The following is a 14,880-nucleotide window of genomic DNA, read 5'->3' as shown; positions in this document are numbered from 1 at the left end:
TGTTACAATTGGTTCAGGATTTTTGTTTCTTGCATTTTCACTTGGTACTTCTGTATAGATTGGTGTGTCTCTACTAAATGTCTTTATTTGGGTTTTCAGAGGTCTAAGTTCTATTGCATTGTTGCATAGTCCTTGTTGTTCTTCTGTAGGCGTTTCGAATGTGATGAGCCTCTTTGATAGGACCTCTGTACTGGTAGCAAACCTTGGTGTTCTGCTACTTATTGGGAGTCCACTTGGCCTACTGTTTGTTATCGGCCACATGTTGTGGTTTTACCAGGTCGATGGATACAACTCGGTTCTCCTTTTTTCCAGCAAGTGGCGGTAGTACAACTGATCTTGTCCCGTTGACAGACAAGACAGGAACTGCTTTTCTGTAAGAAGGCCCAAATTCCTTCTTTACCGCGATCTTTTCCCTGACTAGATCCCCGACTTTTGGAATCCAGACAGGTCTTGCTGGGACAGGTGGTGATTCTTCAGTGGTTGTTGGCTGTTGTTTCAACTGTATGTTGCTCAGGTCTTTTCTTGTTTTGTTTAAGTCCTGCAAAATAGCCAAACGGTCTTTGACATCAAAGGTTTTTTCTATTACCACTGAAGTCTGACTATCAAGGTCAGAGATCAACATCCTAGTTCCGAATAATAATTCGTACGGACTGAATCCCTTCAGAGAATTTCTTGGCAAGTTATTTAGACTACGTTGGACACTTATTAGATGTTTGACCCACCCAGCTCCCGAACCTAATATCCTTTCTATTATAGATTGCTTTCTGTCTTGGTTTTTTCTTTACACCATCCCATACCCTCAGGAAGGAAGTGAGAAGATTCCCGCTGGGCTGTGCTCATTTGGCCATTCTTTCCCCCCCCAGGCTGGATTGCCTGAGAAAAGGAAAAAAATGGTCGAACGTAGCATGCTCTTAGCGTATATGCCATTTAGACTCGCAAATCTTGTATAACAGTCCGGACGTCAGCCGAGTGCTGTGGATCTACATTATAAGTGGGAACTAGCCTGTATATGTTAATCGCAAGCCATTCTTTTTAGTGGAGATGTTATCTGCCTTGATACGACGAGGTATTAAACTGCTTCTCTCCCCACTGCGATCTCTGTTGCAGTTTGGGCAGTTTTTTACAAACATGGTGTAGTGCAGGCTCATGCCTGGCCACCAGTACCGTGATTGTAATTCTTCCAGAGAATCTTTTAATATAAGGTGTCTGTGACCCTCGCCCATGTGTGCGTCTGCGATTAACAAGTTTCTCCTGTCCATGTTTGGAATCACTCTATCCCCCACTCCAGGGATTCGAGCAAAAGGGACGGAGTTTGCATCGATTATGTATGTATAATTGAGTGGATAATTGATCGGTAACGCTGAGCAGTCGCCTTTTGATGACGTTTTCACCGCCAGCAATGTTTCGCCGTCAATGTATTTTAATGTACGCTTTTTTCGATCTACGGGAGCCGATTTAGTGGCTGCCGCTGCGGCTGTCTCAGCCAATGAATTCCCCACAACGTGAACGCCATCACGTTGATGACTCAGTGAGTGAGTCACGTGAGTCTTTGGTAGTTCTTTCTTCAAAAGAGCTATTTGTTCCCAGAGAAGTCTCTGCTTTATTGGTGCATCTGTGTCATCTTTGTAACCGTTCTGAATCCATGTCTGCAAATCCTTGTTATATGCTTTGACGCAGAAATATGAATCTGACACTATAAGCGTCGGGAATTCGCGATCCGCATTATCTAGCGCCATTTTCAAAGCTAATATTTCAGTTTGCAGTTCTGAATTAGTTTCTACTGAGTGTGATTTTGTTAATAGAGGTCTTAGTTTACCTCCGTGCCACACTTCTTTTGTAATCTCACATGTGGGATTGTATGCATGTTCTCCCCAAACGGAGGGTTGAGCATGTCCGTCTGTATAGATTGCACAGGCGTAATGTCTTAGAGGCAGAATGTCGATTGGCAGAGGATACGTTTTTTCATATTTTAGATTTTTCAATTCTTCTAGTTCTTAAAAGACTGTCAACCAGGCAATACTTGATAATTCATATCCTCCGTACTGAATTTTCAGATGGGCAATTCTGGACTTTTTGAAGTTGAATTTGTAACCCTCTGCAGCGAAACCAAGTATTATGGTGTTCACTCTTTTCAAGTGAGTCTCCAAGTCATCATCTGTTAAGTAAATGTCATCGACATAAGATAATGCTTCATCATCATATTGTTGTAGTAATTCTGTTACTCTCGCTGAGAATACCCCCGGGCTATTCTTGTACCCCTGGGCTAACCGACAGAATTGTTTTTGAGTGCCATTTACTGAGAATGCAGTTAAATATCTGCTCTCTGGTGCTATGTTTTGACAAAAGAATCCATTGGAGATGTCCAAGGTTGTTTTGTATTTTTTGCGCACTATGTTATTCATTAGTGCAGCTCTGTGTGAGTTTTGCACTGCAAAAGTTTTGCAACATGTGTTAAGGTGTCGGTAATCCAAAACTAGACGGTACGAATTGTCTGGTTTGGAGACCGGAAACAAAGGATTGTTCATTTGTGAGGTGCAAGTTTCAATCACCCCTTGGTATTCTAGCTGATCTAGTATTTCATTTACTTGTTTTTTAGCTTCTTGCTTAATTGGGTACTGCCTTTGTGCAGTTGGTTGTGATTTTAGCTGGACTTTGTGAGGAGGAGAATCCTCATCCCATCCTACGTGATTTTTATATAAAGCAGGTGCTAAGGCCACTGCCCACTTTCTAGCAAGTGTATATTTTTTATGAATCGGTATTTGATTCGAGAAGGCAGGCATAATTACTTCTTCGCCATGAGGGCACTCCCTGACAAACTCCGGTGGACAGTCTTTTTCAGCTAGAAGGATGTCATAGCCCTTGGATAGGTTATCCCAAAATAGTCCCCTTATTTTCCTAGTCTTATCTCCCTCTATACGTAATGTTATCTCGTATATTTTGTGGGGCTTGCTAACTCTGGTATCTGCAGTTTCCACTTGAAGGTATTCATTCGTGTCCACTGTCTCCAGATGATTCATAAGGACTTTGCGAGCTATGCTCACCTCTGCTGCGCTGTCTAGCATTGTCTGAGCCCACTCTCCGTTTTTCAATTGTGTCCTCAGTATTCTCGGCATTGTTAACTACCTTGATACTGGCTACCTTCTTTTTTGGAAATTGTGATTTCTTTTTCAGTTGAGCAGGTTCCTTGTCTTTGGACTTGGCGTGCTCTTCTGATCGTCCTCTTCTTTCCAATTTCTGCGAGGAATTCTGAAAAGATTGAGAGGGACGTGTATCAATGTCTTGATATCTATCAGGTTTTTTAATATTATCCCTATTTCTAAGGTTATATCTATTCCCAGAGGGTTCACTCTGAGGTGACCTTTGTCTCGGGTTTGGAGATTTCTCTCTTCGCCTAGGAGACCTTCCTCTGGACTGGAATTTCTTTTCTTTAGGATTGGATTGTTTGTTCCCATCCCAGTTCTTTTTTGGTGAATTATTATTATTAAAAAATATTTTTTCTGGACTTGTAGTCAGTTGCGGTTTTACTGGTATTCCACCTAGACTATCTCTGCCTAGTTCTTCATAGGATTTTTCTATGATTCTGGCAATTTCAGCTGGTTGGTCTGCTATATCTGTCTCTTTTAACCTCTGGCGGATCGCCACGTTTGCTGCTTCACCCTTTATGTTGGCTAGTAATATAGCCGAGACCTGCTTGAAGTCTTTCAGTAATTTCATACCAAGAGTTAAAGCAGGTTCTGGACCATATTCATCTTGAATTTGTTTTAGCACATCTGGTATTACCGAAATGGATGGAACACCGTGCGTTTTTGTGTAGATGGAAGCAAAGACTGTACCCCAAGTGTCACAGTCCTCAATGTGTGGTGCGATTCCCATTGGGAGACATATAGTCAGAATCCTGTGTTTTTCCAGCGGGGTGGTGTCAGGAAACACCGCCTCTATTTGGGTGATTTTCTGTGCCAACCAGAATGGTATCTGTTCCCTTTTAGCTGGAACCTTACCTAGGCAGGATTGGATGTTCTGTGGTGTAATTTTATTTGTGTTCCCCTGGTGAGAGGTCAGCTGTGGTAGTTTAATCGCTGGCTGAATTGTAGAAGTCCGCATTACATACTGAACTAATTGTCTGTGAATTTTTAGTAGTTGTTTTAGCTGTATTAATAGCTCTGGTGCAGTCATCTCGTCGATGTCTGGATGTGGTGTGTATCCGGCTAAGACCGGCCACGTTGCTCCTGGTCTTCCTAAAGGACCGAGCCTTGTAATGTGATTATTATGTTTTAGGGCGCCATCAAATAAGAGCAAATGCTCTTGGAATTTGAGTGGTACTTCCACCTCCTCGAAAGGAGTGTACGTTTCAGGAGGTTCCTCTACTTTGTAATAGTGGAAGTACTTTGTTACAGCATTTGCTGCTGGAAAATGTATCCATGTATAGTATACCTCTGTCTGCCGATATTCGTGTGCCTCAATTACGAATATGACTGTGCCACCTCTAGGTGTCAGTCCATTTTCTATAAGTTTTAAGGTTATAGATCTCCTTTTGGCGACCTGGATGAGTATTATATCTGGGTCTGCTGTTTGCATGGTAGCATCAGCATCTGCTATTTCAGTAGCTAATCTAATTGCCTCTCTTTCTCCATCACTGTCTCCCATTTTACTGACAGGATGGTATTATTTTTATTTGCAGATCAGGTTTCTTTATGGAAACAGAGATTAGATGCACAATATTCTGGAACTGTTTTATCCTTCAACGTTGACTAGACCAAGAACCGTACATTGGAGTTCCCTCCTGCGAGGTTTTGGAGGATATAATAACCTTTCACCCACTCCAGACGTCTTTGGAGTATTTGGGAAAAGGGGTCTGAGTGAGAAAGCACGACTGAGTTACTCTAAATGTCTTACGTTAGTTTTATCGCCCTTTCCAAACGCGTTGGGCGCCATGTAGTGTAGTTCCTATTTTCCCAATAGGCTCTGCGCATTGGAATAGTACCTACAGCAGTAAAGGCCTAGGCCAGACGTTAACTAGGTCTACTACTGTCGATACTAGACTTAATTTTTGGGTTTGCCAGCTAAGCTCAGAGTTCGCTAGAAACTTTCTCGAATGTTCAAGGAAGGATTAACTTCCCTGATTAGACAAGAAGGGATTTAGTTTCTGACAACCATAGAACATGACAACTTTGCTCTCCCCTAATCAAGAGTCAATCTCGAGAGTCGTGTGAGCACAAGGCAATTATTTTACTCAGTCAGTACGTGCATTCTTAGTCTCATCAGAATGTAGAGAAAAGGAAGAGACGGGCGTGTTCAATAAAAGATGTTATTTATTGATCAGTCTCTGTTCTCGTACAAGAGAAATGGATCGATATTATTGCGATACTTATAGTTAAGTAAAGTGCATACATTAGAAGCAATAGTATAAAATAATACTGTAAAAACATTGATATGGTTTCTGAGCCATATGATGTTTAAAATGATTAAAATATATTTACATACACATATACATTTGACTAAACGTACTCAACTGGTGTTTCTAAATACGCCTACCCCGTGTACCTGACCTAAGTCTAATGCGTGGGCGGGAATAGAAAGTTACAGTTTAAGTTAAGTTTGTTTTTGCCAAGTGAATAACTAAAGAATTCTCTAGGAGGGGTTATTCAGTTCTGTACCTGGAATTTAGGATGAATGAGGAATGGTATCTCTTTCTCTGCTCTCGATATTCCAGGCTGCCTGCGAGGGCTACCCGGAAGCGCCGGTGCTGGGTCTCTCGGCTTGAGATAGCAGCGCGTCTCTCAGCGCGTCAGGAAGGCGGGGCTGCTGCCTGCGGGGTCTGCTTCTGCTCTCGGCTTCGGCAAGTATGGCTGCTCCGTCTTGTCACCACGCGTGTGTTTTGCATAGGGCAAGATCGGCAATATTTATACCTTAAAGGTGCCGGGATTGACGTAAGGATGGACATAGGTACGTCAATAAAGATGTCATACGACTTGCTCGTTAGCACATTCTTTACTAAAGTTCTCTGTGAAATCAAAACAATGGCCGCACGGATTATCCAGGTTGTCATAGGTTTGATTTGTTATGAGAACGTCGTATGCCTTATCAGGGGCTGGAGGAATATCGCTTGTCTAATTAGATCTCAAGCGTTATGACCTAATCAGATAACACGTTCCTGTGCCGTAGTGTGACTGCGTCAGATAACGGTATCTGCATCATGGGGAATTTCTTGCCTCATGGGCTGACTGTTAGTTAACTAGCTAGGTAGTTTAACCAGAATAGGGTCAGGAATAGGGGGATCGATTCAGAACCTATAGAAATACACGACAATCTCTTGATGATGGATATTTCACATTCTGAAATTTGGTGCACCAACAGGCCTGACGGGTAACACTACACCTTATGTGAAGTCTGTAAACTTCATCTGCTTCACCAAAGCTACATTTCCTGGCTACACCTGACTTTTTAGGCACCCTAAAAGCCTTTCCTCGCTGCTAGTTAAACAACATTCTCCTACTGGAGAAATGAAGCTCCCCCCATAATCTTTACCACTGAGAAGCAAGACACATTCCTTCTTCAACAAATGATCAATAATTCATTGCAAATGGCTGCACCCACTTGTGCTACCTAGTCCTCAAGCAAGCCTCAGCAGGATGGCTGGCCTCCCTCCTCCATCGTCAAGCCATGAGAGTCGAATTTCTCCCAGTATCCTCCAGCGACAAATGTTATCTAACATGTTGGCTTTGATGTGCCTTCCTATTTGCGTGCATTTCGCACCTGTTGTGTACTGAGGGTTCCCTGCATGTGATGCTTTGATTGTTCCATGGCTGAATAGTCTCAGTATTTGATTGAAGGTAGTGTTTGCGCTTTGGGTCACCAGTAGTCCTGCTGGCCGTTTCCCTTTATGCATAGGACAAAAGTAACTGGACCAAGACAATAATTACATGGTAGATTCCCATCATCAGTCATCCTTATACAGTGGTTCATCTTTCAATGATAGACGCACATCTGACATATCCAAACCCGAGGTCCCTTGCTATAGGCCAAGCATTGGGTTAATCACTAAACTTTAACCCCTTACAATATCTTCCAACAAAGAACCACATACCCCACCTGAAAGGAAGGTTTTATAAACTCAACAATGATGGGTGGTGGAAAATGAGGTAGAATTAGGAATCCTCCTCTTTTCGCTAATAAGTGACAAAAGAGCACATACTGTGTGAGGAGTAGGATAACCATCTCCTTCTGCGTCTTACAGACACTGTTTCCAGTCCTGTAATTTTGTGAGATATCCTAATGTATGCTGGGTGTTGTAGTTTTCTTTTGGTTCCATTCAATTAACCGGACTAACATAACCAATGATTGTTAGGTGAGAAGTTCATGGTGGGGGATAGTGCCCTTAATGCTTGGAGTGAGGTGGTCACCCTACCAAGGAGGTTGAGAGCAACACATAAGATAGTGTATGCAACTCCTGTCATTCAGTAATAACACTATCCCCAGCACAGCCAGTGACAACCACATACCTAAATCTGAAACATTTCACACCACCTAACAATCTGAGTTTATTAGGAGCCATCCTGGTAATACTCAAAAAAGAGAAGAAACTGTGACAAAGGCACTGGACAGGCGACCCCTTTCAAACACAGCTACCATGAATCAATTTTTTCCCTGAAAAGCAAACAACTAACCAATATTGCACTTGCTACACCTAAGTAATAATAACTCTTTATTGTACAGTTAATAAAAACCATTACAAAAATATAAAATACCTGAATATTTAAAAAGCTGAAGATAAACATTAAACCGCAAGCAAATAATGAGTCGTAAAATTTGTGAAAATTAATCTCGTATTTAAAAAATGCCATGTCTGGGATGGTAGTAGATAGGACAGAAAAGTGTACATTACCCCTGAAGCAAGTGACACGCCACATCCACTACAAACAAGTCCTTTCCTTTGCAAAAGAGCATTCTTTGACTCTCTATGACCATAGCCAACAAATTATCAAAATAAACTTGATTCATACCTTAATAGGAAGGGAATGCAAGTATTTAATGGGTTGAGAGGCTGAGCTGAATTTTGGGAGATTCTTCAGCACTCTGGCTGCTGCATTTTAAAGTGTCTGCAATTTATTAAAAAGGCAGGTTTGAGAGCCCACGTACAAAGCATTGCAATCGTCTAATTTAGAAATGACTAGAGCTGAGATTACTGTTTTACTTAATTCCAATGAGAGAAAGGGGAGGATTTGTTTTAGAATTCTTAACATGAGAAATCAAGATGTTATCTGCCTTGAGTGGTCTTTGAAGGCTATTTGGTATCAAAGGTGTCCCCTAAATTTCTTGCCTTCTTCACTGGTAGTGGAAGGGGCCAAGGATTGAGTGGCCACCAGGAGTTGTTCCAGTATGATGTGTTGTTACCAAATTGAAACACTTATGTTTTTTCTGAGTTAAGTCTAAAACAACTATTCTGCATCCAATGTGCAATGCCAACCATACAGATGTTAAATTTTTCGGCCACTTTTTCAGGTTCAAAGAGACAGACACTACTATTTGCGTGTTGTCAACCCACAAGATGGAATATATTTGATTACTGGAGTGATATATGTGGCCTCTAATTCCATCGGTGCTTACATAGAATATCAGAAACAAAAATATTGTAGGACAAAATATTGTGTCAAGAATATCAAGAAAAAAATATTGCATATTGAAGGAAAGTTTCTAAAGGTAAGCAAGGTTTTACTATATATAACTATTGAGACATTGGCAAATTCTGGCATGTAAGCCAGATTTTAAAGGCATTTTCTAAGAAAATCCCAGATTTGCTTTTACAAGGAGTCGTAACATTTTAGAGATACTTAAAAGTCCGGACAAGATCAAGTCTACTACTCAATTCAAAGGTACACAACCCTGCCTGAACTGCAATAATTGCAATGCAATCATCAAAGGAACTACAATTAACCACCCTCGAAGTGGAAAGGCCATAGAACTTAAAGTGACAGCTACTTGTGATTCCAAAAATGTAGTTTATCTACTAAAATGCCCATGCGGTCTTGTGTATGTTGGAAAAACAATCAGAAAGATTAAGACCAGACTTTTTTAACACAAAAGCAGCATTAGAAGAAAAGATAAAAAATCGACAGTGGCATCACACTTTAATGAGAGTCGACATAATGCTTCACAATTGAAATTAATAGTTTTAGATACACTTGATGCTGACGAACATGTTGACCTAAATCGGAAACTACTACAAAAAGAAAATGAATGGATATTTAAACTGGATGCCCTTGAGCCCCATGGACTAAATGACCGCATGGAATTCTCGTGTTACCTGTGATGTGGAATAACATGATGAATAATGACTGATAATAGAATACTATGATAGTGATGAATTATTTTTTTTATACGACTTATTGTATTATTATATCGTTATTTATTCTCTTTTTAATTTTCCTTATTCGAGTTTATTCAATATGTTAGTATCAATCATAATATTTACATATGTTTGTTTATTCCAATTTTGAGTTTCACATATAGTCCTTCACACAGATCGGTCCGACACTTCAATTACATTTACCCTTTCAAGATGGCCGCTACCGTCTAAACTGTTTTCACAATGACCAATATACCATCATTTATTTCTACAACGGTAGAATCACACGCCTTTTATTGGCGGAATACTAACACTGCGCTACGGTGTTTCACACAGCTACTAGGACGCTAGGCGAGAGCCTCGCAGCTTAACTGGTAAGAACTAGTTCACATCGCCGCTCCGTGTTTATACACTAGGCAGCACGATAGTTGTACGGTAATTAAATAGACGCTGTCACCCTTGGAATAGCTTTAAACGCGCTTTAAAGCAATAATGCTTTCACCCATTCAGACACTTGTTTAATGTTCGTGACGATTATCACTAGCTTTTAACTATTGAGCACGATTATGCACCAGCAATATATGCTATCCTTCACAGTTCACTTATGTTATGCCTGATTTTGTTATTAATCACAGTTCCTATCATGAACTGACAACCCATTGATTGTTTATGCGTTATACAGATGCACTATAACAATTCTTAGTTAGAAATGTAAATAGAAGACACACAGGTGCTTATATAGGAGAGAGCCTCTCTTTACTAATCAGATGGAATGTTTGAACTTGTTTTTTCTATTGAATAATCTGAAAGTGGGTCCTCATAATGTGAATTTATTTACAGATTCCCCTGACGAAGTGCCACAAGGCATGAAATGCATTGGGATTTTGGGATTTTGCGAAATCTGAAAGATATGGATTGAAATTGTATGTGAAGTACAACAATACAATTTAATATTTGAAGAAGATGGAATAAATACTGTATTTACAACTAAGCCCGAATGGAATTGTATGATTGAACATTAAAATTTGATCATCTACATCATATTGAAAAGATCGCGTTCGCGATCATTTATTTTCAGCCGCGCCCAGGGGGCCGCCCTTAATTGGAAGGGACGCAATGGTGATGACTAAATATAACTCCACATATAAGTAGTTGTGGAGTTAAGAATAGTAAATCTATACTTACCTATTTACACTTAGCATGTCAATATTTTAGTCCCTGATATTTTTGACATGATATTCTGGACATGCACACTATACATGTTGTCACCTACCTACATTCTTATCAAATTAGAGTAGTAAAGGTCCTCAAATCTCTGATACTATCACCAGTAGGCACCTGTTGTGCCAATGTGGTACAGCAAGCCCTGCTCACCTCATCACACATCTATGAAATCTTTCATTAAGAGATGGACCTGTGCCACAGCAGCCCAAAAACGCCATCATCACCGTACTACTAATGATACAAAAAATACTGACTCAAAAATTCTGTCTTGTGGGTGCAAATATGGCATTCAGTTCTATATTGTAGCGCCAAATACACCCTTATGTTCCATTTTGGACATGAGAACACCTTCTGCATTAAAAATAGTGCCAAAAACACAAGTACTGCAAATGACTGTCACTGGCATTCTGGTAATTTACATTATTCCTATGCTCCCGCATTGTAATGTTGCTACGAATGTGGCATGATTACGTGACGTGGCATAATGTTTTAATTTTGTGAATTTAAATATTAATTAAGGCATAATTGAAAATTCTCCAAACTGGGACAAAAAACGTGAGAGCAACTTAAATTTCAACCCAGCCTATTGCATAACCACATCAGGTACTATGTGTAGCAAAGTGTCTTGAATCTATCACTGCCCAACTTTCTTCACACATTTAGCCAAATGACTTCCGCAGCCTTTGTTAGCCTGTATTGCATCTTGCTGCTGTTGAATTGATCCTGGACATTGCAGAAGAGCTATCCACTATTGGGAACCATGGCATAATGGCATAATGACCATAAAGTACTCCATCGCAGTCTGCACACAAAAGTGGGCATCAATAGCACTATATTTGACTAGCACCAGTTATGCGTCTTAGGCCACACATAGGTCAAGTAAAAAAATGTTCTCTTCATCTCACCCATGACAAATTTCAACAGTAGATGGCCGTGGGGCTCTTTGCGGTTAGCAGTCCTTTCAACATTTAAAAGAATCCACTGGCAAGGATCTGAGATACATACACTCTAGGTCACCATATGTGTGCTAGCAACATCTAGATCCACATCAAACTGCAAAGCTGGGCTGGGAGCAGTCAACAAGTCGTGGCCATGCGAGCACAAATTCAGGCCTTGAGGCATCTGAACTGGCTGTGCCGATAAACAGCCACGAGCGATGTGTCCATCATTTGATGTGGAAGTTTGTCAGCCATTCCCATCAACTGGCCACAGATTGTTGGTTACCATCAATGACCAAGCATTTGTGCTGGGAGTCTTATGCATTGCCTCTCTATCCTTCATCCATCAAGTTAAAGGTACGACAAAAGGTATATTGCATCAAGTAGTATCACAATATACCAGATTGCATCAGTCCCATCAACTGCACGGTCTCGCCTAGACCACTGTCAAGTCATCTACACAGGACTTTTTCATCCAGAGAAAGATCAAATTGTGAAAAACACGATTCGAGGATCGCCAACTTCATAGCCCACTCTGAAAAAGTTGCACTGACTCTTTAAACTTCTCTTCCTTATGCATGAAGCATTAAAGGCACTCACCTTAAGCGACCTAACAACAACCTTTAATCATTACCATTCCAGAAGACACTACCACTTCATACTGTGAAGTATAAAAAGGGGTACTGCTCTCGGCACACACAACTCCTCCCTCTCTGTGCGCCTTGTATCTTATATGCATTTGTCTGAAGGCGAAAGGCTAACAAAACAGTTGCAGAATATTTTTTTTAAGTTTGAAGTTTATTGAAATATAAAGAAACAAAGACAGAAAATGAAGAAACAATCAAAGGTTATGAGAAAATGAGAGTAATCCTACATATGAACGCAGTACATTTTGGAAACTGAAGCATAAAATATGAATAAATAAGCAATGAGAATGAGGAACATAGGAGGGTGAGGAGACATCTTTAAAAATATGAAAATAGATTAAAAATATGATAAAACATTTGCTGTAAATAACAATATGATAATCGAATAAATTAAGGTAATGCATTTATGGAGGTTTGCAAACTTCAACCGTACGTATTGGAAGTGGAGGAGGAGGTTTAGCAACTGAGGATAGATAGTCAGTGAGGGGAAGCCATAAGAGATCACGTTTGATTGCTAAGGAGATAGGAGAGACAAAATTAGTGTCAAGTCGGTGATTAAAGCACACTGCATTCCACCATGCAGTAAAAGAAACATCCCTAGCTTGTTTCCAATGCGATGTAATATGGTGGAAAGCAATGGCTATGCATAAGTCAAGTAATTTGTGGTTGGAGTTGGACTCAACAAAGGTGGGGGATAGGGAACCTAAGAAAATGTGTGAAATGGAGAATGAAACCGTAAATTTAAAAATTTTTTGTAGCTGGGACCAAACTAAGTGCCAGAAACGTAATATAGGGGGACATTCAAATAGCATGTGTTTCAAATCAGCTGAAATGGACGTGCAGGACCAACAAGTAGATGGAGTGTCTGGGGAAAAGGAAGACAGGAGCAACGGGGTGAATAATAAACGATTATAAATAAAGAATAAGGTTTGTGTGGTATTTGCAGCCCTGGATGTACTGTGAATCTTGGACCAAATTTTGTCCCATAAAATGGTGGACCACGTGTGAGAGAAATCTTCTTCCCAAGCCAACTCAACCTTAGATTTTGAACGATCAACAGAGGATTGTAGAGATTTATAAATAAATGATGCAGAAAGAGATTGATCAATAGCATTAGAAATCGATAGATAAGTGGTAGGGATAGAGTTAGAGGTTGGGAGAGAAGAAAGATATTGAGTAAGGGATGGGAGTATCGATAAATATTGTTTACGGGATGAGGCAGGTAACGAGAATTGAGTTTGAAGATCTTGGAAAGAAAGAGGCTGATTATCTGAGAGAAGTTGTGAGATCCATTTTAGACCAAGGGAATGCCAGGATTTCCAATATAAGGAACGGTTGCGAATTTTGAGGAATTTATTATGCCAGATAGGTTGAGCGTGGGTGGAGGAGGCAGATGGGTAGGTGGATACTAAGTATGGACGAAGAAGAGAGCAAGAGTGAGAAATGATGGGGGAACATAAGGATGACACCTTAGAGGTAAAGGATAGGACTTCTCGAAAATCGTAAGGATGCAGAAGAGAAGATTCTAATGTGAGCCAAAGGGGAGGAATGCGAGGAAGATCTGAAGAGAGCCATCTCATAGATTGTTTTAATGAAAATGCGTTATGATATGACTTAAAGTGGGGGAACTTGACACCACCAAGGGATTTGTCTTTTTTCAGGGAAGAGAGTGCAATCCGAGATTTTTTGCCTTTCCATAAAAATTTTAATAGAAGGGAGTCTATCGAGTTGCAGAATATTTTGATCTTTTTAGCCCTTGTCTGTGCCCCCACACTCATTGACCCGGCCCTTTTGCTCTCAGGATCACAGTTCCCATACCATTGGTATGCGCTTCTTCTGCTGTACACCGTACTCTCACTGGCAACCCTCGAGGGGCAATATCTTCCGCAAGTGCTGCACCTATTCAAGGCAGAGAACATCACATTGTTTTACAGGGTCTCTGCTTAGATTCCACTAATCTCACCTCACCAAGAGTGGCGTCAACACAGTGTTTTTCCTTTCTCAGTGTCTGTTCAGACATGTTGAGCTGCTGGTGCCTGTATTATTTTGGTAAATAACATCTTTTTTAGCCTGCCAGTTTTCCAAGGAGTGTAAAAATTTAGCATATTGCTACTATTTGCATTTCACTTACTGGATTGTTTAACCTGTGAATGCCTACAAAGAAAAAGACAAAGCCAGAAAAGAAATATTGTTTTGCATTTTTTTCGTCTGTCAAGTACCGCTATGACATAAAACACCACCAGCCATCCCTTGCTTTCCTGCCAAAAGCATAGTGAATTGTGGGATTTGTAGTTTCACTTTGAGACTCTAAATGCGTGGACTTTGTGCCCAAAATGAAAGTGCTGTTGATTGAAGATGTTGTCCATGAGGTGGAGCCATTACCCAGCTATGTTTAAAAGTTTTACAATGTCATCTAATCTTTTTTCACGCATGAAACCAAAAGTACATTTTTCACATATATTTTGTGAGAGTTCACCATTTCATTCACATTATGCAATACAACAAGCACTGGCAATGCACATTTGTTTTCTTTTGTGTAGTGGAACGTTTTATGCTAGATTCACAAAACAGTGAAGGAACAGCAGAAGCACAGCCATTCCTAACACAAAGCACTGGTAAAGGACATGTAGCAGTATAAGGGGAACATAATCAGCAAACTCATCCATGCACGACACAGACAACACAGGTAACTTCCACACTAACCATGGAGTGAGAAGTGGGAAAGAAT

The sequence above is a fragment of the Lissotriton helveticus genome, chromosome 7, assembly GCF_964261635.1.
Source record: "Lissotriton helveticus chromosome 7, aLisHel1.1, whole genome shotgun sequence".
Lineage (NCBI taxonomy): Eukaryota > Metazoa > Chordata > Amphibia > Caudata > Salamandridae > Lissotriton > Lissotriton helveticus.
This window is presented reverse-complemented; position numbering follows the sequence as displayed.